Source organism: Molossus molossus, unplaced genomic scaffold (assembly GCF_014108415.1).
Source record: "Molossus molossus isolate mMolMol1 unplaced genomic scaffold, mMolMol1.p scaffold_m16_p_18, whole genome shotgun sequence".
NCBI lineage: Eukaryota > Metazoa > Chordata > Mammalia > Chiroptera > Molossidae > Molossus > Molossus molossus.
Window position 1 is genome coordinate 51770944 of NW_023425353.1, and position 23922 is coordinate 51794865.

Below are 23922 nucleotides of genomic sequence, written 5' to 3' on the forward strand. Positions count from 1 at the left end.
GCTTAGGAAACAGAACAGAGCCTCAGTCTCATTTTCAGCTGAAGAGGATGAAGACAAGAGAAGCCAGGTTTTCTAGTCATGATGAATGAAAATAATGAGGTAAGAGCTAAGCGTAAACTGAGCTCAGATCCCTGAACTGGCCTGCAGTTGAGTGGGCACTAACGGCTCTGCTTGTGGACAGGTGTCAGTCTAGGGTAGTATGGGATTGTCAGCATTGACCTTCAGCACCTCTGAACCTCAGGGAGTGTCTCTTGAGCCCCATTCAGAACAGGAGGACGACCTCCCTCCTCTACTTCCTCTGCTCTCACTCTTTCTTGCCTCCAGGACACCACCCAGAATCTTCAACCAATAGCAGCGGGAGTTGGGAGATAAATAACCCAGCTTCTTCCACTCTCAAGAAAAAGAAAAATTCTGACATGTGTGTCACAAGTGTCACCCAGAGCATGTGGCATTTCTTTTAAAAATGTTAACAAATTATTTCAAACTCATCCCTTTAAAAGATGGAGCCCAATTCACCTTCCCCTCAAATGTGGGCTCTACCAAGAGACCCACTTAATGACCACCATGTGATGAGAGTGATACTATGTGACTTTTAAGCCTAGGTCACAGAAATACTGTTTCTCTTTGGATCACTGCTCCTGGGGAAAGCCAGCACCATGTCATCAGAACACTCAAGCCGCTTCTGGAGAGATCGAACAATAAGGAACTAAGGTCTCCTGCCAACAACAGCACCAACTGGCCAGTCATGTGGTCGAGCCACCTTGAACACGGATCCCCAGCCCCACTCAAGCCTTCAGGTGACGCAGCTCCAACTGACATCTCAACTATAACTTATGCGAGATCCTGAAACACCCAGATAAACCACTCCAGAGTCTTTAATCTACAGGAAATGTAAGTATAATAAATATTGTTGTTTCGTTAAGCCATTAATTTTTGGAATAATTTGTGACCAGTAGTAGATAACTAAGTAGAGTCCTAGTAGTATTGATCCCAGTCCCCATAGCGGTAACCTGTTCATCAGTTCCTTTACTGTGCTTCCTTAAATCTCCTCCAAAGTAAACTACCTGCACTCCCAATTCTTGTCTCACGGTCTGCCTTTGGATTCTAAGACATTCCACATAAGGTCAATCTCAGTATCTTCACCCTCATTCTAGGGATGAGAAAAAACACACCTAGGCGAGAGTCACACAACTAATAGCGGCAGAGTGAGGTTCTCTGAATCCTAAGCCACTGCTTCCGGCTTCATCACAGCTGTATTCCTCCCTACCCCAACCCCGAGCAATCTCTCTCTCTCCCCAAGAACACTAGGCCAACCGCTCCGTCACTGTGGACCTCAATACCCATCCTAATGGCCAAATTTCAACCCCAAGCAATTCAATAATAAAAGCATGAACTTTGGGTCACTTAAGTTTCAGTGTATTTGTTTTTCCTAATGACACCTGTACACAGAAGAAAGGACATTCATGCAAAAGCTACATGTGACTCTACCTTGCTTTATGTCTGGGTCACAGGTGCTGGCCTGAAACTGTGGACCAATGTAACTCCTAATTTCCTAAAGTTAGGAACAAATGACCATATGCATGGGTAAGAAAAGATGATCAAGCCTATATGTGCTGTGCCTTCCGTTCTGACCAAATAAAATGAATAGCCAACTTCAATTGTCAGACATTTCATCATAATCATTATTCTGCTATGTGGTAATTAGGCATAAGTGACTCTTGCTAGCACCGTTTTATATATCAGACAACAACCTGTGTGTGCTGCTTCTCCCTTCGATGACGTTTCAGCCTCCATCTCGGCTCTGTCACCGCAGCGGGCTTGCCCTGAGTCAGAGAGGTACAAGAGAACCACAGAGGCGTTGGAACCAAACAAGTCCCTCGAGCTGTACGATCTTGATCGCGTCACTTTACAGCTCGGGCCTCCTGTATGAAATGGAGACGAGGCCCCTCCAGCAGTATCGCTATGAGAATCTGAAATACAACTACTAGCACCGTGTTAGCATGCAGCAGGTGCTATTTAAGGTCTCTGTCCTGCCTTTTTTATCAACATTACTTCCACAGACACCACTACCAGGGGCTCTTCACTATCTCCCGCAGGTTATCATTTCCTGCCCCGGATCCCACTCTCAGGAGCACTTCATTCTCCAAATCACACTGTCCCACGCTAAAATCCCCAACTTATTCATATTTTTTTAAAAATGCTTCTTATGCCCTGGCCAGTTTGGCTCAGCGGTTGAGCGTCGGCCTGCGGACTAGAGAGTCCCGAGTTCAGTTCCCGCTAAGGGCACGTACCACAAAAAAAAAAAAAAAAATGCTTCTTACCATCTGATGGAAAATTACTGACATAATCAGGACAAATGACTTTGAGTTCACAAGTGGAGAGAAACAGATTTGAAATTTACCTAGGAGTAGGAATGCCGACACTTGAGCGAGAATGAGTTCTCTTTATAAGCAAATGATGGCAGCGGTTTCTCCTTCCGTTTGACTCAGATGGAGCTGGTGAGAACGTGGAGTGTGTTAGTCACCTGAGAGAGCTAAAGGAAAGCAATAAAGCCATGGCTTCCAGTTGCATTCACCCAAGGGGAGGCTGGTGGTGTGTTAAAACAATTTAGCAAACATATACAGATAGGAAGTTTGCATAAACACATCTCCCATCTTCATGGCTGTGTGCTCTTCCGGGCTTTGGCAGGCCCTGGGAAGCAGAGAGTTTACATGCAGAAGATAGATTTGTGAAAACAATGCCCACGGAGAAACACAACAGCTCCATACAACAATGGCAACAGAAATAACTACCACTTCTTAAGGAGCTAACATTAATTTGCACGCCAAGGTTAATAAATAATCTTCATGTCTTTCCTCACTTGATCCTCTTGCAGCCTGGGTGGGTGGTATTAAATTCATTTCAGATAAGCAAACCGAGACCCTGGCAGGACACCTTTCATGCCCAAGAGGCCCATGAATCATAGGCAAAAGAATCAGATCTGGAATCTTAATCTCATATTCGTGTTTCTTATTGGACTCCCTCTATTAATAAATAATTAGCTTTTTGGTTTGAGGGCTAAATGGAAGCTAATTTATAGATTCTCCAGTAAACTTTTCTTGCCCTCTGTTGGTGTTTTAGACCCACAAACCCACACATCCACATCACAGAGGGTGGTGCAGAAATACCTTAAAAATAATTGTTTAGTGACCTTCAAGAAGAACTCCTTGTCATGAATAGAGAAATATTTCCCAGAGTCCAGGGTAACTGCGAACAGATGTGTAAAGACCTGTGAATTCTGCAGAAGGAAGCATTCAGATCTTGTCACAACCACAGACCTTTCCTGAGTCAGCTAAGAAGTAAACTTACAGTCAAACTTTTTCAATTTCCCCACCAAGACATGGAGACTTTTGGCCACAGACGTCAGATTTATCTATGAAGCTCTCGACCTCATCAGGGGAAAAAAAAAAAACAACACTCTCAGATATAAGATTCATTTTCAAAATAAGAAAGTGAGCCTTGGAATAAAGCAAATCCAAACTGAGGCAGGCATTATGCCAAGAGAGGGGTTCCTGGTTTGGAAGGGCAGACAAACCAGTGGTTCTCAACCTGGGATGGTCATTTGCATCCCTTGGAGGTGTTTTAAAATCCCAATAGGTCTCTATTTACTCCGAATTAATTATTCTCAATGAATTCAGAAACTCTGGAGTAGAAATAGGCACCAGTATTTTTTTCAATTTATTATTATTATTATTATTGATTTGAGAAAGAGAAGGAGAGGGAGAGAGAGATAGAAACATGGATGAGAGAGAACATCGATTGGCCGCCTCCGGCATGCTCCCCACTGGGGATCTGACCCACCACCTGGGCATGTGCCCTGACCAGGAATTGAACCGGTGACCTCTTGCTGCATGGGTCGACACTCAGCCAGTGAGCCACACCGACCGGGCAGCACCAGTATTTTTGAAGCTCTGTGGGTGACTCCTCTGGGTGGATGCAGCTACGAAACAATATTGTAGAAGCCAGAGTGTTCCACACTCGCTTGATTTGAGGAGCACCCAAGATTCTTATTAAAAATGCAGGACCATGGGCCCTGATCTATACCTCCTGAATCAGAATTCCCACGGGGAGAAGTTGGGAATACAGACTGCTAACCCTTGGACGATGCAGGTTTGAATTTCATGTGTCCACTCACACACAGTTTGCATTGAAGTGGACCTGCACAGGTCAAACCCCTGTGATTCAAGGGTCAACTGTATTTTGAACAAGAGCCCAAGGATGCCTGTAATTAGGAAAGTTAGGTGAAACCTATTATTGTCCTCAAAGACTCAACAGAGTGAAAAGGCAACCTACAGAATGGAAGAAAATATTTGCAAATCATATATCTGACAAGAGGAGATTAATATACAAAATATATAAAGAACTCAAAAATAAAAAGACTAATAACCAGACTTCTTCAATGGTTGAAGGACTTGACTAGACATTTCTCCAAAGAAGATACACAAAGGATGCCCAGCTGGTGTGGTTCAGTGGATTGAGCAACATCCCACAGACTGAGAGTTTCCGCTTGATTCCCAGTCAGGGCATATGCCTGGGTTGTGGGCTTGATCCCCAGTAGGGGGCGTGCAGGAGGCAGCCAATCAATGTATCCCTCTCACATTGATGTTTCTATCTCTCTTTCTCTCTCTCTCTCTCTCTTTCTCTCTCTCTCTCTCTCTGAAAAATCAATAAAAATATATATTAGAAAAAGATAGACAAATGGCCAAAAAACATATGAAAAGATACTGAATATCACTAATCATTAGAAAACACCCATCAGGATGGCTACTGTTTAAAACATAGAAAATAACAAGTGTCAGCAGAGAAACTGAAACCCGTGAGCACTATCGGAAGGAATGGAAAATGGTGCAGCCTCCATGGCAAACATTATGGAAGTTTCTCAAAAAATTAAAAATAGAATTACCTTAACCCAAAGATAGAAGCAACTGAAATATCCTTTGATGGATGAATGAATAAACACAATGTGATATATGCATACAATGGAATGTTACTCAGCCTTACAAATAAGGAAACCTGGTCACATGCTACACCGTGAATGAACCCTGAGGATATTATGCCAAGGGAAATGAGCCAGACACAACAAGACAAATACTGTATGATTCCATTTATATGAAGCATCTAAAGTAGTCAAACTCCTAGATAGAGAAAGAGTAGTGGTTGGGAGAAGGGGAAAAGAAGAGGTGGTCCAGTGGGTTTAGAGCTTCAGTTTTGCAAGATGAAAAAGTTCTAAAGATACGCCGTCCAAGAATGTTCATACAGTTTACACCACTGAACTGCATGCATAAAAATGGTTAAGATGGTAAATTTTATGTTTTTTATCACCTGTGAAAACTTTTTTCAATCTTAAAAACATATATTGTCCAAGACTTCGACAGCTTTCTACATCCCCTTAGTCTTTCTTTCTTTCTTTCTTGATGTTAGAGAGAGAGGAAGGGAGAGGGAGAGTGAGACAGAGACTTTGAGGAGGGAGAACATTGATTGGCCCCTCCTGCACGCCCACACCTTGGGCATGGGCCCTGACCGGGAATCGAACCCGCGACCTCTTGGTGCAGGGTCCACGCTCGACCACTGAGCCACACGGCCTGGGCCCCATCAGTCTTTTCACAGCCCAGAGAGCAAAGAACTCAGGGTGTTCCTGCTCACTCTTCTGTAAAAACAAAACAAAACAAAAACATCTCCCCAACTGCCTCCTAAGGAGGGGAGTCGCCAATTTCGGAAAGTCCAGGCCCTTGCCGAACGTAAACCTGAACCAGCCGAGATAGACAGATTGCTCCGGCTCGGAGAGGAGCTCTAGGGGTGAGGGGCGGGAAGGTCACAGACCACGGAGAAGAGGCCAGGAGTGGGAAGGGCAGCCCCGGCGTCTGTGGGGCCCAGGACACTTGCAGGGCATGTGGGTGGGGCGGGGGCACACCCTGGCTGGGAAGAGATTATACTGCACGGAGTGTGCAATGAAGGCCTTCCACCTCGCCCATGCTGCCGCCAGGGAAACTCACCTGCTCCCTCACCTGTTGGCGTGACGGGATCGTGTAAACTGAAGAACTGCTCCACACTGGAGGGCGTGGGGCTGAGGGAAGTTTCCACGCTGCTCATTTCCCGTCTGCTGCCACCTCTGCACGGCCGGCCCCGGCTGGGATCCATCCTCTGCCCTTCTGCTCAGCTCTGTGTCCCGACCACGGAGGGCTCACTGCCCTGGCTTCTGACAGCGTCTAGTCACTGGAGCCACGAGAAGGAAGGGGGGGGGGGGGGGCACAGGGCATTCTCCTCGCATCCTCTCTGCCTCCGCACCTCATTTCCAGAGGCACTGCAACCCTCCGTGAAGACAGACCCTGCAGGGCAGCCTCCACCACTGGCCAGGGCTCCAGTAACAGCTCGCTCCCCTTGTCCCATCAGGGACGGCCTCCCCTGACACCCTGACACTAGTCCCTGGGTGTCCAGCCTCCCTGCGGGCCTCCTGTGGTATCGTTCTTAAATTAATCTCCTGTTTGAGTAGAATGCAGCTTCCCTCCAGGACTGGCACATCTGGCGCCCAGTCTGTGCAGTGGGGTGCGGAAGCACAAAGGACAGAAACAACGAGGACAAGCGTGAGCCAGCGGGGACCGCCACCAGCTCCCATTGCTCCTAGCGGGGGTGCTGGCCCCTCGCCCACGGGCAGCGATCGGAAACGCTGGCGCAGTGATCCCATCCCCGGAAAAGGCTGCAGGTAACACTGCCTGTTTCAGGGTTCCTACGCTGGAAATCTGGGGGGCGGGCAGAAACATCCGCCCTGCTGCATCGGTCTCCCGGTGACCCCAGGCTTCAGCAAGACCTTAGACAGTAGCTCCCGGGCCATGTGTGGGCGGTGAATGCGCCCCTTGGCCCATCAGGGGACGGCGGGGGCCCTGGCAGGACAAGGGGGCAGAGGTCGGCAGTCACTAGCCGCTATGCTCTTCCCACCACAGTGGCAAAGACAGCTCGGCACTTTCCCTCACAGAGGAACCCGCGAGGAACCCTTACTTCAACGTCTGAGCTTTCAGGCTGGGCTTGGAATGGGCTGCTCGCAGGATGAGTTCCTGGCGATGTCCTGGGGAAACCCGACTGGAAAAGTCTGTAAGAATAGTTCTTCCCAGGGCCCTGGAGGAGTCGCAGGGATGTCTGAGCATGAGCAAAACAACAAACCACCAGCTCTTCCTTCCCTGCTCCCGGCCCATCACCCAGACCCAGGGGCCTCCGTTCCCTCAAGGGAGATGCTGCTTTAATTCCAAAGCATCCCCAGGTGCTTTAATTCCAGCGGGAAGGTGGAAGAGGCCCGTGGAGGAGGGGCTTCTGGTAGGAGAACAGGTCCTTTCCCAACCTGCAGGGAAAGGCAGCGTGTGCCCTGGAGGAAAATCTGAGAAAGGAACCAGAGTGTGGAAGGAAATCCAAATCAGTGACCAAAAAGTAGATCAGCTCTGGAAATGGCCAGGAGCAAGACACACAGCTGTTAAAACAGCCCCCGTATGGCACATTGCTCCGTGTCTGGGAGCCACTCCCGAGCCATTTGAGGCAAACAGGTGGAAAGAGGGTCTGGGAGTTTGGGCGGGTGGGCGGTGGCTGTGTGCTTCGGGATCAAAGCAGCATCTGCAGTATTATTAGCCAGACCAAGATGTGCGGAGGCTCTCAGTCCTTCTTCTCTGGGGATGACTGACAGCCGAGGAGGTCCAGGCAGGCTGCTTCTCTCGCCCTGAGGTCTGGCCCTGGGTTCTGCACCGTTAGCCAAGTGCCTCTGTGCTGCAGAAGGCTGGGAACGCACGAGGTGCCTCAGGAAAGACAAGCTTCAGGAACTCAGCTTTATAACTGTCCCCGGACCAGCACCCGCACCGAACACTGACGGCCTGTGAGCAGAAGCCCCGGCGGCAGTGGGAACGGGCTTTGCTTGGTATGGCCGTCCGATGGAGACTCTAAACCCTCTCCAAACGATGCTTTTACTGGCATAAATACACACAACTTCCAAAGAAGCCAATTACATTGAAACACAGTTACCACAATATTGTTTTTTTAAAAAAATTGATGATGTAGTAAATAGCTGTGTATCTTTATTAAACATTAAATAATCAGATCTGGGGGTGAGTGCAATAACTTAAAGTTATGGAAGTAATGAACTTTGCAAGATATTTATAACATTAGCGCTGTGATATGAAAATATTTGTAATATCTGGTGGAACTGTTCGTTCTACTGTGGTTTTTCTGACCTGCATTTATCACTGAAGGAAGTGCTGGTTTCATTTAGATGTTAGTGGAAATAAAAAAGTAATATTTTTTCCGTCCAAATGGATAGATCCCTGAATTCTCTCCGCATGCCTTAGGTTAAGAACGTCTACCATAAATGGGAATTTGACATGACGATGACCCTCTCCAGTCGCTCTAAGTGCTGGAAGCAAACATTCATTCATCTTTGAATTTAACTGCAGTGGGTGCAAATCCCTTAGACCCTGGGGGCCTGAAATCTGGAAAGCATCCCATAGAGACAATCACTCCTGTCATCTCCAAATCTATCCAAACTAATGGTTGTTCCCCAGCCGCCCTCTCTGCTGCCTCGCAGAAAACAGACTGTGCCACTCCCGTCTTCTTGTCCTGAGACTTTCTTGTTGTCAGTGTCCTCATTTGGAGGCTTGGGATAGATGGTGACTGAATCCATAGGGCTCACCAACTAGACTGTGGACAATCTGTGACTTTGGGATGGCTTGTCTCAGTGACATGATCAGATTCAGATTCCAGGACAGTCCCTCTGACTTCAGGACTGAGAACACCCACCCAGGCCACCAGCTATGCTCCATCACCATGGCCATCCCCTCGTCTAAGTCACCACCCACTCTCACCTGGACGGTTGCTTTGTTCTTACCTGGTTTCCTCCCATCCAATATTGCGCCCCTTCTGTGATTCAAAACAGCAGCCAGAGTGATTTTCTTACAAGAGTTACCCAGCCCTATCCTGTCTCTCATTCAATGGTTTTCCATTGTTACTTGAAATCAGGCTCAGTCTCCTAGCCATAAATGCAGCCAGGGTCGGCCACCTTTGGCCAAATCTAGTCTGCACCTGCTTGTGTATGGCCTGCGAGCTACATAATTTATGGAAATTGTTTTTCGCTCTTATTCTATAAATACTTACATATAAGTACCTCAGTTTTGCCTCTTGGGCCACAAAGCCTAAAATATTTACTATCTGACCCTTTATAGAAAATGTTTGCTAACCTCTGGCATCCAGGAAGCCACAGGCCAGCCCAGGCCACTCAAACGGGGAGAGGGGCACGTTAACCAGAGAACTGGTGGTTCAGATGTCCTGAGAGACACAGGAACTCCGTGAGGCAGCGCAGAGACTGACCACACGAGAAGCCGCTGCCACCCTGCAGGTGGAAAACCACGGACAGACGGACGGAAGTGGCGTAACTAATGGAAGCCAGGGCTGGAGGCAGCCAGCCGAGCAGCAGGGGGTGCAGCTGTGAAAAGGATGCTGCCCAAGGCAGGGCAGAGGGTGAGAGAGAAAACCTGGATGCTTACCTCCTCTCACCCCCAGCTTTACACCTGTACCTCCTATTGGCTGAGGCAGAGAGCAGAGCAGAAGGGGAGGGCAGGCAATGGACGGGCAAATAACCAGCTCCCCTGTAAAGTGATGGGAACACTTGCCTTGCAAACTAGCTATCAGGGCTCAAGATAACTTAAGTAAGGTGTCCATGTCATGCCTGGAAGGGTAGCTAATGCTATTATCATCATTATTGCTGTTATTAACTTCGACCCTTCACTTGCGTTTCCCGTATTGGGTTGCCCAAGCTGAACACAAAGGTGTAGAAAAAAGATTGGGCTGTAATTGACCTGACTTACAGAAGCAGGAATGGGATGAGATGAGGCCACAACTAGGGTTCCCAAACATACCATGGAGATGGGTCCAAGAACATACACCAAACCCCCTTTTCCCAGACAATGAAATCATTTCACACCTCCCACTGTAGGCCACAGGAATGGGGAGAATAGGAGTTAGCTGTTACAAAATGCACTCAGAGATGCTTTGTGTTAGTAAGGAGTTTTTCCCCTAGAAGTATGTATGTTGTTAGTGGAAATTCATTTCTGTCCATTTACGCACACTTCTTCATTCCCTGGAAATGTCTGTTGTGCCAACCTTTAAAACCACAAGCATAACAGCTTAGTTTAACAAGCGTCCTCTGTTAAATGCCAGCCAATGAAATCAATGATGGGTGTAATGAGATAGAGAATGTAGCCAGTAGGGGAAGTTTTTGCCACCTTAAATGTCATAAGCAGGGATGCAAAGGGGCCCGGACTAAATACTGCATCACCAACTCAGGAGGGCCATCCATCCGAGCAGAACCTCCAAGATCTGGCTATGGGGAAACTGACCACTCTGGCCACCCATGCTTCAACTCCTCGACAGATGAGCACTGAAATCCCAAGCCTAAGGCTTCAGGCATTCCAGTTCTAGGTTTATAGAAAAATACTATGTCTCTTCTACTTCGGACACCTCTGGAGGGCTGTCTCTCACATTCCTGCAGTCTGTCCACCTCTAATTCTGCTCCTGCTAGACCCATTTCTGGGTTAAAGGTTAAGTATTACAATGACAGCTATTTAAATAAAATCAAAGGTTTTAACTGGAAATAGAATTCATTCTTTCTACCCAGTTCTCATATTGGTTCCCAGAACAGCCCTTTATTGGAATCTCCAATGGCAGGTTGGACTTGGATAGGCTTCTGGGGACCTAAAGGTAGACAGAAGAATGGTTTTTCTCCCAAGCTAGAGTTTCCCAAACTTCAATTATTACACTCACAAAGTTTTAAAAGTTACCATTATATCCAGTAACCACCTCGACACTTACTTTCTTAATACCTTGCTTTTAAATAACTAATTTTTCATTGAAATGTGTTTAAAGGAAACGTATTATCTTCATAAACAGAAAAGTAGTGTCGTGTGCCATAAATAGAAGGTAACCAAGAAAACAAAACGAAGTTATTATGTGGCCCCTGAAGGCCCAGAGCCGGAGGCCCACTGTCGACGGTAAAGCGGAGAGAACTGGCGAGTGGCGGGGACCTACCGGCACAGAACGAAAACTTTCCCTTTAAACACTCAGAAGGATTGAAAAATTACTGAAAAGGAAGCCATTCTCTCTTTTTTTTGTTACCATGTCCACAGGCGGCCAGAATCATCTGCATAGTCTGCTACGTAGAAACAGCTCGGGAATTTGCAGTGCCCAGTGCAGAATAAAAATGTTCAAGCATTATTAATAATTTCAAGACAGCAGCATTGGACCCAGCACAGGGCCCTTCTAAGAAAGGGGCCCACACACTGACACAGGCACGCGCTCACGAAGCCTGCCTTGATGGTACACGTGCCAAACATCGAAGAGCATGAACAGGAGTGGCCACCCCGTAGGAACTGAAGTCCGAAAATCCCAAAGCACGGTCCAGAGGGTCGTCGGTGCTGCCGGAGGCAGGAAACAAAGCCACGGTACAGGACCAATAAGGCCACACCATGCTGATGAGGAAAACCACCGGAGGATCCGGTCAGAAGCAACACTGAGGGTGTGGCTGGAGCCGCTGCCTGGAGCCGTCTGCAGCTTGCTTTTAGAGAACCGTGCTTAGTCGAGGTTAGATTTGAGAAATATAAAACAGACAGCAATGGCACAACCTGGTGCATCTGGCAAGAAACACCCAGTCCACTTAAAGAGAGTTTAATGAAGGAACAGTGTCCAGAGAGGTGCAGTCAGGGTCGCCAGCACCACAAGGGGCAATCACACACCAGGACCAGCAACAGCAGGAAGCCAGGACCACCCCTAGACCCAAAAGGACAAAGGGAAGCAGTGGTTATTAAAACTTAGAAGGAACTGAACCCAGAAGAGATGGCCGGCCAACAGGAGCAAGGCCTTGCGGGAGGAATGTAGTTCCTGCCAAACCACAGCTCTGTAGGGAGGGAGCAGGAATAATAACTGAGCAACTTCTTTCTCCTCCCAGGACTTCCCATTGGCTGAACCCCCCTGGAGCCAGAGGGCATGCTGTTGTATGCCGTCCCAAAAGTCAGCTTCCTTGGGCATGGAACAGAGAGGCCAAGAGGGGATGGATCTGGAAATTCACTAGCACACCTGGTGATGTGTGTTTGTGGGGGTGCAATCTGGTGACACATGTTTGTGGAGGTACAGAGTAGTATATAAGTGTGTGTGTGCGCGCGAGCGAGAGTGGCTGAGGAGGGAAAGATGAGACCTAGCTTCTGGTCTAGTGCAAACAGGGTGAAAGGTGTCTCCACTCACCGAGCTAGGGAATGCAGAAGGAGGGATCATTTGGGGAAGGAGGTAAGGCATTCTGCTTTGGCCACCCCAACTGTGGAAGCCTAAGGGACATCTAGGGGGATAAGGAGCCAGGACTGGCACTATAGACCTGCAGGTCATGGATCTGTACAGGCAAATAAAGTCAGTGAGAGAATAAGGCCAAGAATACAGATAGGAGCAACATCTAAAAGGGGGTTGGGGCAGAGGGTGGGGGGACTCAGTGAAGGAAACTAAAGAATGGCCAGCTGGATAAGAAGTGATCCCGAGCGTTCATCTAGGGAGTTGGGGTGGGGCACTGTAGAAACATCTGGTCAGGGATGCGTCTGCAGGAGTGAGCCTCTGGTCCCTGTACAGAAAGCCACTGAGTGGGACCCTGCATGGCACTGGGCTTTGGATGAGATGTCCCTGAACCACGTTCCATCCCCTGTTCCCATCGTGTGCGAGGCGCAGTAGCTGCAGCAGTTCTCAGCTACTCCCCACCAAAGGTCCCAGTCTGTCCCAAAGATGGAAGTGGAGGCCTTAACCACCACCATCTCCAACTCGGAGTAACCGCCTCTGGCTCCCATCGCCCGCCACCATGCTCTCCATTGCTTCTGAAACTGGCACAGGAGGGTTAGCTGCGATGGTGGTGCCGGAAGGGCTGGAGGGACAAGAAAGAATAAGAGGAACCGAATTTCTGCTGGAATCTCTGAGACAGTTAAGGGCCAACACACCAGCCACAAGCTCTGGCCAGTTGGGTTGCTAGCCAGCTTCTCGGGAGGCGGGGCGCAAAGAAGCCAACGTCCCCTATTGGCCCTAAAGAGATGCCAAGGCTCTTCTCCAGCCTCTGCTGTGAGCCATGCACTGCCCCTCCTGTCCATCCTTGCCTGACCGGATGTTGAGGATGCAGCCACACGTGGAACCAAAGTCCTGGACCCTGGACCCCCCACACTCACAGCCAGGACGGCCCTGGCCCAAGTGCCCCGGAGAGGCTTCCTATCCCCTCCCCAAAAGCCCTGATCTCTCTGTCGTGGCTAGACCCCACCCTACATCTGGAAAGCCTTAGCGTCTCCCAGAAAGAGCATCTGCCTTTCGCCAAAGCTGGTGGGTAGAGATTCCCCTTCCTCTACCCAGCCCCGTGGTCCTCTCTAAGGAAACTGCTCTACCCGACAGCCTCCTGGGGTGACGGCCACGTGAGGCCAGTTTCTCTCCCTGCTTCTCGTTTGCCTTCCCGCCTGCTCCGTCCTAGTCCTGGCCGGTGAACGTGCTTTCAGCTCACGTCTACTGAGCTCTGAAGCCGTTTCCTCACCCACTGAGGCGGCTGGACTGGACCCCTTCCTCGCTGATCCTCTGGCCTGCCTGCAAGGGGCAAGGTGACTCGTGGAGGAAGGACTCGTCACCCTTTCCCTAAGAAGCTACCATCTCGGGAGCGACAGGGACGCGCACAATTCCTCCGTTGGGTGTAGGGGGAACCTTAAAAGCATAGAGATCCAGAGGAGAAAAGAGCCCAGGAGGATTCAGTAATAACGGCTATTTTACAAAGTGCCTACTATTGTGTTTCAGGCTGTGTACTAGCTACTTACGTAAACATTAACTCTTACAAATCCAGGAGGTAGCCGGTCTTACTGGCCTTGTTGTATAGAGAAGGAAATCAAGGCTGACAATGCTAAGAAACTTGCCAAAGGCCACTTGATGTCAAGTAGATGGATTTGGATGCAGACAAATCTCTCCCACCCCAAAACCTACATTTGTAACCACCACAGTATATAGTAACTGGACCAGCAACAGATAATTATTGGGTACTTACTGAACATCAGACACTGCCTCAGCCCAGCTGGTGTGGCTCAGTGGTTGAGCATCGACCCATGCACCAAGAGGTCATCATTTCGATTCCCGGTCAGGGAACATGCCCAGGTTGTGGGCCTGATCCCCAGTAGGCGCATGCAGGAGGGGACCAATCCATGTTTTCTCTCATCAATGTTTCTATCTCTCTCTCCCTCTCCCTTCTTCTCTCCCTAAAATAAATAAATAAATAAATAAACAAACAAACACTGCTTCATACATTTAATACACATAGAAGCGTATCCCATGAGGAAGATATTATTTCCTTTTTTTTTTTTTGGTACATGCCCCTAGAGGGAACCGAACCCAGAACTCTCTGGTCTGCAGGCCTACGCTCCAATCGCTGGGCCAAACTGGCCAAGGCAAAGAAGATATTATTTCAATTCCCCTTTTGTAAATAAGAAATGGAAGGTCAATAAAGTTACAGAAGTGGCGTAAGGTCACAGAGAAGCTGGAATTCGCATCTAGAGCCTAATGACCACCGCATTTTTCATCCAGGTTTTAAGAAGGAGTATGTGAATAACGTTCTCAGGCTGGTAGAAAAGAAATATGTTTCCTTAGTGTGAGTTCCCCCAAAAACATAACCTGAGATAAAATGTGGGTGCAGATGGTTTATTTCTAAGGTGATCCCAGGGAGCAGAGGAGGTGACATGGGGACAGAGAAAGGCAAAAGAAGGGTTCCTAACTGGGGCTGCAACTATGGACGGCGGGCTCAATTTAATGACCCTTCCCCAGAAGCGGACAGCATCCTCCAGAACGGAGCTCCCTCTGCAAGGGTGGAGGAACAGTCCCCATGCTCCTCTCTGCCACAGGATGTGGGCCTGCTGAGCCCCCTCAGGCATCCCTGACCTCTGGGGAGCCCTGGGGCAGAAAACAAACACTTAAAATACCTGTGACGCCAGACAGCTGGGCAGGAAGTGAAACCGAAAGTGGCTCTGATCCACCCAGCCAGGCCACAGCTGAAATCAGGTGACAATCAGAGGCCAGGTCCTACCTCCCACAGAAGATGCAGAGGGAGGGGACACAAGCCCCAGCACCTAACCATGCATGTCCTTCCACACACCTGTGACTTTCCACTGCACCCCTGCTGAGACCCACGGCTGCCTCTCCCACGCTGGGTTTGCAGCTCTCCCACTGACAGGACAGAAATAAACTCTAAGTGCACGAGGTAAACTGAGGTGGAACAACCATGGTGCTGAAAGCTAGAGGCAGCTTCCCCTTCTTTTCACCCAACTGTGAAGAATCAGTCTCCTGCCCCAGGCAGGGGTATCACGGGCTCTCAGCTTTTTCCAGGCATATAGAACCGTGGCTGAAGGCTTGGACTGTGTGTCCTTGGGCAAGTTATTAACCTTTCTGAGCCTCAGTTTGTTTCCTGTCTAAAGCAGGACAAAGATACCTACTTAGGCGAGTAGAGGGAATTGGATGATACTCTTCCTGTAACATGTGTAGCCCAGTATGTGGCATAGCGTGAGCACTTAATCAAGGACGGATGTACATATTTTAACATTTTTGCGTCGATTCAATTCGATATCAAAGAGGAGAGACCTACAGACAGTTCTTTATCAGGTAAACAAAGAGAGTGATATATTTACAGAGAACGCTGGGCTTGCGAGGCAAAAGATTTCATTTCCCAGCTGTGTAAATGCAGGCTTGGTAGCCTCTTTAAATGTGGGTTTTTTCTATCAAGTGGAGATAATCACTTCTGTCTGCCTCGAAACATTGCCGAGGCTCAGTGGAGATCACAAAGGTAAAAATGCTCTGTGAACCCGAATGTAACAGAAAAATGTTATCGCTGTGATTATAACAACGATCAGAATCAAAGCTTCGCTCTCCCCCAACGCACGCACACGCACACACTCCTCAGGGCCGGCTGCCCCTCGCTGCTTGAAGGAGAGGAGGCATTTTCATCTTCAGGTCAATGCCATTGAAGGGAGTGTGTGATTAATATCAGAGACACTGTAACAGCTGTTCGGGGCGAGGCATTCATACCATCAGTGTCGAGGACTGTGCTGCTAATTTATTTATGTATGAGGATGACAACCAGGGAAAGCAATTAGGATTTGGGCATCTGTGCTTCTGCGGTCCTGGATCGCCAGAGCCCGGGCAGGGACACGCCACGGAAGCCTTAACAACAGTTGCTAACTGCTAACTACCTTCCTTCTGCGCTGGCTCGGGCTCATTGCCTCTTTGTTTGCCAAACAAGTCATGTCTGTGCCCCAGTCCCTCATCTGTTTTCTCCCGCGCTCCCACCCAAATTACAGGACAAGTCGCAGGGGTGCTGATAGGAACGCAGGGTTGGAGAGGACGCCGGTGGGGAGGTGCTAAAGTAGTTTCAGAGTTCTTTACAGCTGTCCATTAATGAACCCCCTACAACAAGCCGGGAAAGTAGGTCAATATTATTATCCCTGCTTTGTGTTTGAGAAAACAGGCTTAAGAAGAATGGCTTGCCCAAGGCTAAGCCAGCGATCACAAGAGCTGAAGCAGAATTAGATGGAAGAATTCCTGACTTCAAATTCTCGGCCAACTGTGAGCTTACTTAGCATGCAGAAGGTGATCAATAAATGAGATGGACTCACTGACTGCATCCAAAAAATGATACATTAATACCCTCCTGGGCGCAGGGACGAACGCGAGGTACAACTCAGATCTTAAAGCCAGGAGAGCTTTTAAACATAGATCCTGAATAATCCAAGAAAATACCTTTGGATGCACCGCAGTTGTAAGAAAGATGAGGAAGCAGGTTTGTCTTCACAGTGGATGTTGTTTTGGCTGCCGAAGAGCTGAATATTCTCCTTGCCAGGGGGCAGGGCCTCTCTGCCCTTTCCCCCACCCTTGTGACCCTACAGAAGCCCAGTTAGGTCCAAGGAGGACAGAACTTTGGGCCAAGGCCCCTGGCACCACTGGGATGGCCAGTGGCCATCGGTCTGGTGGCGTCGTCCTCATGAGACTATTTCCAGGGCGAGTCCTTGGCTGTGCCTCACCTCCCTGGTCTCCCCAAAGCCTGCGCTCCAGTTTTCCAATCGATTCTAATCAGCTCTTCCCGCCTTAAGTTCACTGGACTCTCTTCCTGCTGTTTGCAACCCTGACCGTACAGTTTCTGACCTAGAAATGTAAGTACTTGCCAAGGGGGATTAAAGCTGCCAGGCGCAGTTTCCCGCACATGGCAGGTGGGAGGGTAAACAGGCCAAGCATCCAGGGAGGGCAGTCGGCAAGGCTGTCACGTACCCTGTGACCCAGCTCTCCACCTTGGGGAACCTGTCCTACACGTATACTCGTACTGTCGCAGAACACCTTACATACAGAGTTAGTCTGCACTGGTGAACCTATATGCCGGGTCATTCGGGGCAGTGGTGTTTGTAACAGCGAGATATTTGAAGGAACTCAAAAGTCCATTCATAGAGGACTGATTACATTATGACATGTACACCTGATGGAAAGCTATCCAGCTTTTTTTTTTTTTTCTTTTTTAAGAGAATGGAAGGGAGCAGGTGAGGAGAACATCGATGTATCAATGTAAGAGAGACACATCCATCGTTGCCTCCCTCACGACCCTTACAGGGGCCTGGAATCGAACCTGCAACCCAGGTACATGCCCATGACAGGGAATCGAGCCCTCAACCCTTCAGTCAGTCCTCCAACCGCTGAGCCAAACCAGCCAGGGCTATCCAGCTCTTTTTAAGAAATGTTTTCTATGTGTTGCTATGGAAAAATCCCCCATGTATGCAAGTAAAAAGTTCAGAATGGTGTGTGGAAGATGCTACCTCCCGTTTATAAAACTATGAAAACAAGAAGAATCTGCATTTGTTCTTTCTTAAATATACATAAGGCAATTCTAGCAGGATACAAAAGAAAACTAAAAACAGTGGTGTCCTTATGGGAGGAGAATGAGGCAAATAAGAAGACAAGATGGGGTGCCTTTTTATAATGTTAGGTGTGTTTGAAACATGTCAATACACACCCATTCAAAAAAACTACATTTAAAAAGTGCCGTCTCACAGCGAAGATCAGCACAGATGTAATTCATTTGACCTCCTGCCTTCACACCGATCCACCCATCAGCCTCGGCACGTGCACAGGGCTACCTGAAGGATAGTAGCTGCTGGCTTGCACACCGTAAGAACAGAATCTGGTCCAGGCTATGGAGGAAGAAAGACAGAATAGGTTGCTGAAAACCAAGCAAGATTGTGTCTGATGCAAGAGGAAAAAAAAAGAAGGTTCTCAGCACCTTTTGATTTGTGAAATACAAAGTAATTACATTTCAGAGACATGCCTGCTCTTACAGATATGTCCGAGTCATACTGTTCACTGTCCCCTGCTGTCAAGACACTTTCCTGAAAAACAAGGAAATAACCCCTTCAGCACGAGCTGCTGGGAAGTACGGGGCGCTGGCAAATCATCTGCATCGGGGCAGTACGTCTGGTGTGATTATTCACAAACACGGCCTAACGAAGCGCTCTGAGCTCTCGCGCCCGCAGCTCCACCGCTCAGACTCAAACCACGGTCCCCAAACACAATGTACTTATTTATCCTCTAAGTCATTTACTTGAAAATCAATAATATTTCAAATTTAATGAGTTGTAAGACAAGTAAATTAGAGGTTTGAGTAAGCAATATTGATTAGATTATTCTGTCAGCAGGAACCCCTGACTTCCCCCTGTAATTAAGTATTCCGTGTAGGGTACAACGCGCTCCCCCGAGCCGCTTTCACGGGGAAACCAGAGGTCTGCCCACTCCTGTAATGAAAGCCTTTTCCACACGCGGGCTGGCAGTGTGCGCCCTGCCAGTGTGGGCGGGCCTGCCCCGTCCTCCGCGGCAGCAGGCTTCAGTGACAAGTGGCTTTCCCCAAGCACCAATCACCCCTTGCTCTAGTCCCAGAGCTTCCGTGAGTTTGAACATCAAAATGAAGAACGGCAACTAAAAAAAAAAAAAAATCATTGTGGCAGAAATTGCCTTCAGTAAAAGAGCTTCTGTGGAATGATATGCAACTGTGAGGCGCTGTCTTTCAAGTCGCCTCTGCGGTTGGTGTTTCCTAGAAGCTTGGGATGGCCAAAGTAGATTTCCCACCACACTGACTGCATGAAGAAGGAACAAAGGGGCAGAACTTCAAACATCTACAGGCCGAGTAAAAAAGTTGAAGGGATTTAACAACAACAACAAAAAAAACTCATAGACACAGACAGCAGCATGGTGATTACCAGAGGGGAATCGGGGGAGGTGGACGAGGATAAAGGGGGGATAAATGGTGTTGGAAGGAGATTTGACTTGGGGTGGTGCACACACAATACAACATACACATGATGTACTATAATATTGTATACCTGCATCCTATATCATTTTCTCAACCAATGTCACCCCAATAAATCCAATTAACAAAATTAAAAACATCTATTATCACCATCTACTATCAAGCGTCTTACCTCTCAACACTGAATCACCATGCCTACATCAATCTGTCCTGCCCTGTCCTGGAGGAAACCTTACTTTTTCAATCTGAGTAATAGTTGCTTTTTAATGAATTAATTTAGTCAATGTTAAATGAAATTTCTGACCTTGTAGTAGTTCTGGATCTTTGAACAAAAATGCTGCTAGCCCTATTGCTCAGGGGGAAAAAAAAAAAATTCAGAGATTGCATGAGAAATGTATCCACTTTGCATAGCCCTAGCTGTTTTAAATAGAAAATAAGATAGAAAAGCAAGCAGGGTTGTCTAGGTCCTGCTACTGAGTAAGGACTGTGCTTGCTGTGGGCACCACCTAAAAGCTTGTTAGAAATGCAGCTTCCCAGGCCCTCTCCAGATCTGCAGAATCTCATCTGCATTTAACAAGATCCCCAGGGATTCTTGTGCCCATTCCAGTCTGAGTAGTGCCCCTAGGTTTGCACGGAGGCTCTGCTCTTACTCCCTGTGTACCTTGGACAGGTGACATAGCCTCTGCGTATCTCAGTGTGCCTGATATATCATAAGCACTCTATCACTAAAGGGTAGCTATTGTTAGGAAGACACATTTCTGGGAATAAACGAGGAGTTCCCGGGCTTTGGACAGAGGGGGATCCTTTGGGGAAAGAACAACATATGCCTGATATAAAGCGACAAAGATTTCACTGAAGCTGAAGAAGCAGGAACAGGTAGAAGAAGCAGTGATATCGCTGAATACAAATATTTGTCCATTCTGCCTCTTGTCCTTGAGCCAAGAGGAGCCATGGCAGGATTGAAAAAGAAAAAGTGAAAAAGGAAAACCCTCTAGATTTGGAATTTCACAATCTTAGATCGAAAGTCTGTCTCCAATGTATCCTGGCAATGTAAACCTGAGCCAGTAACTGACCAACCTGGACCTCAGTCTCCTACAATGTATATGTATGATGTGGATACTGAACATTAACTTTAGGAGTTGTTATAAGAATTAAATTGAATAACCGGTGTGTAATAAGATGTGTGTGTGCAAACTTTTTTTAAAGCTGGTGGCAGAGTGTTGGTAAGGCTAGATTAACCTCTGAAGTCGTGGGTTGGGTTAGGTTGATAGTGGCTCTTAGCCTTGGCTGCCTATTTCAAAACATGAGCAGGCTGGGGCGGGGGGCAGGGGACTTTTTTAAAAGACCTAGGCCCAGGCTCCACACCAAACCAATCAATATCTGAAGTTTTAGGAATGGTACTTAAGCCTTAGTATTTTCAAGTGTGCAGCCCAAGGTTGAGTTCTGCTGTGTTAGAAGGAAACGGGATAGCCAAATCACTCTGCCCAAGAGAAAACAAAATCAACAATGACAATAATCTTGGGAGGCTAAAACAGAGGAGCAGAGGAGAAATAAAAGAGGTCTGGAGACTGATGAAAGAGAAAGGAGCCTACGCTACGGTGAGGTGTCTGAATCTCCGGCAGCAGAAACGGTTAAGGGTCTTATGAAAGAATAGAGCAATTCAGTATAACTGAGGTTTGACTGTGTCACGTCAGATCTTCCAATGAAAGCAATGACGGAGTTAATGTGTGGCGTGTTTGGGAAGAGATGGAGAAAAAGACACTCCAGGAGAACAAACCACTGATTCTCAGTTGGGTTGACGTTAGGACTGATACAGAACAAAAATATAAGCCAAGAATAAGAATTCAACAAAAGCCAGAAATAAGGTCAGAGGTGACTAGGAGGTATGTCCCACCATAGGAAGTTGTAGAAACCTGTGGAGGAGCGTGGTCTTCTATACCACGAGAAATAAGGAGGTGAGTTCATTTTCTCTAGAACACAAGGAAAAGGGTAAACTCAGCTCATTTCATGTTACACGTGACACAGCTCACCGTGGGCAGATTCTCAGTACATGGTGGTAGTTATAATCAGGCCTGATATGCTGATACCTCAACAGCCTCCACACACTTGACATTGGAGCCATCAGTACAGAAACTCCACTAACCAATGTAGAAGTTTAGAGAGGCTACTGCGGCATCTGACACTCATTAGCTGTCCAAATGGACGCTTCGCTTTGAAGTTTACCAGCTCTGGTATTAGCAAATATGTCTTGGCACATGGATCTTGATGACCATTTCTAAAATGTGTAAGGAGGAGACTTAGCCTCTATCTAATACATTTCTCTTAAGACCCACAATTTTCAGAATCATGTTTGTGACCCAAGAGAACGGAGAGGAATGCAGGCTGAGCTCCCAGATTTCCATTCTTCTTTCGGCCATTTCCAGGACCCCACGCTGCGATTTGTTGGCAGGAGAAACAACACAAGAGAGCTCAGATTAAATCAAGTGACCGCATCACATGACACTTGAAAGAGTGCACAGGTTTTTTTTCTTTATAGATGGCCTCTTAGAGGCATGATTGCAGTTTAACACAGAGAGCGGAATTATTTACAGAGAACAAGCATCATCCAATGTAAGTCTTTCCGGCCCCACAGGAAAACCTTTCAAGCTTTCAAGGCTTAAATGAAGGGAAAACTTCTTGAGAACCTTCACTTAAGGATATTAAAAAACCCATTTGTCCCATTAAATATCCTTGATTCTGTCGTCATGATTACTTTCCATAAACGTTGAAGACCTCTGGTTTGTCTGCAATAAGAGGGAAATTACTTAAGAGTAGAAACCTTAATTATCTGACTGACTCAGTCTTTCTTCTAGTCTCAGCTCAGGTAGCTTACCCTCCAAGATGCTTCTCCTGACCTCCAGGCCAGGGGAAGTTGTCCTGTACTTGAATATCTCTAGCAGGCTCTTCAGGTCACTGCCTCGGAACTTCTTGTTTTATGTTGATGTTATCTTTATGGATCTGTCTCTCCTACAAGACTGAATAGGGTTCCCAATATATCCTCAGCACCTAACGCTGTGCCTGGCACAAGACAGAAAGTCAGTATTCATTCAACTGTTAAATCAGCAGAAAATGAATGGAAGAGGATTCCGCAGAGCCCAGAATCTGTAGTTACAAACAGGGACATCTGCTGCTTCCTTTCTCTCCAGGATAACAGGGGACATTCGTCTGTTCTCCCAACTTTGTGGAGAAGTAATCTACCTGAAGAAGATTATTCCCCTGAAATATGGAGACAACTGAAAATTCTCAAAACCAGACAAGGCTGTAAGTTCCATAAAGAGACCTTCCCCTTATTTGGCACTGCAACCCTAGGTCTGGGCACAGGGTCCAGCTACGGTCGCCTCCAGCAATAGCTCCTTCAGAGGCTGCCTCAGCTGCACCTCACCTGGCCTAGGCCACGCCCTCCCCAGGGCATCCCTCACCCAGTGAATGAACAAGCAAGGGCATGAAGGCACAGCCATGTTGGCCAAATGCAGTCCCAGGACAAGTCCCACAGGCATCTTCACCAGACCCCCCACCAGCCTGTCCTGTGTCGCAGTTGGCCTTTTCCCTCAGCCCAGTCCTGCTCTCCTCCTCTCTCCCCCTCCCCCCGCCCCTTGCCTTCACAGATCTACGTCCCTAGTGAACACTTCGCTCCTGAAACTCCACCCCAGTGTCTGCCACAGGAGAACCTGGCTTCCTAACCTGTGAAACTACCAATACATGTTTGTTAAATGAGTGAGTTTAAAAAAAAGAATGTATAAATAAATTAATGTACAAATGAATAAAGGATGTTACTAGGAACTATTTCAGCGATGCTAAATGGCTCCCCCTGTCAACTGAAGATAAAGACATTAGGGAATCCCCAAAATGTAGCTCCGGGGTCCTGAGCCTGTCCCCTGCTGACAGCCGTGCTCTGTTGGGTGGAAACTCATTGGCCCCATTTTGCAAATAGGGAAAGAGGCTCTCAGAGATGAAGGAATTCGTTCAAGATCACACAGCTAGTGAATTGTAAAGTTAGGATACGAAGCTTTTCTGCCTGGCTCCAAACCAAGCTACTCCACGGTTCACATCATCCTCCACAATTGATAGCGAATGTTGTAGCTGGTAACCCCGTTTCAATATGGTCAAACAGACTGGTTGAAAGCAAACATTTGGCCTGAACATTTCCTTCTATCCAGCTGGCTGCTCCAACAATAAACTATTACCCTTGTTCCAAATGCACCAACCAGCTCATCCCTGTGTGGGCGGATAGACACTACCTGGAAAATTCCAGTTTTCTTTTTGCCCTTAGTGACATATGCAATGTTGTGTTTCCATGTGATCAATAACATTAATAAAAAAATAATAATAATAATAAAATAACAATAATAATAAAAGTAAAATTCCATCTGTACTAACTTAAAAATCACAAGAAAAAATTTTGCATCATTTATCTGAAAGGACGATGGAATATTGCCTATTAATAATGCAATGATAAAGCTTGTCCCAAAAGCAGTTTAAGAGGGACTTAAAAATATACT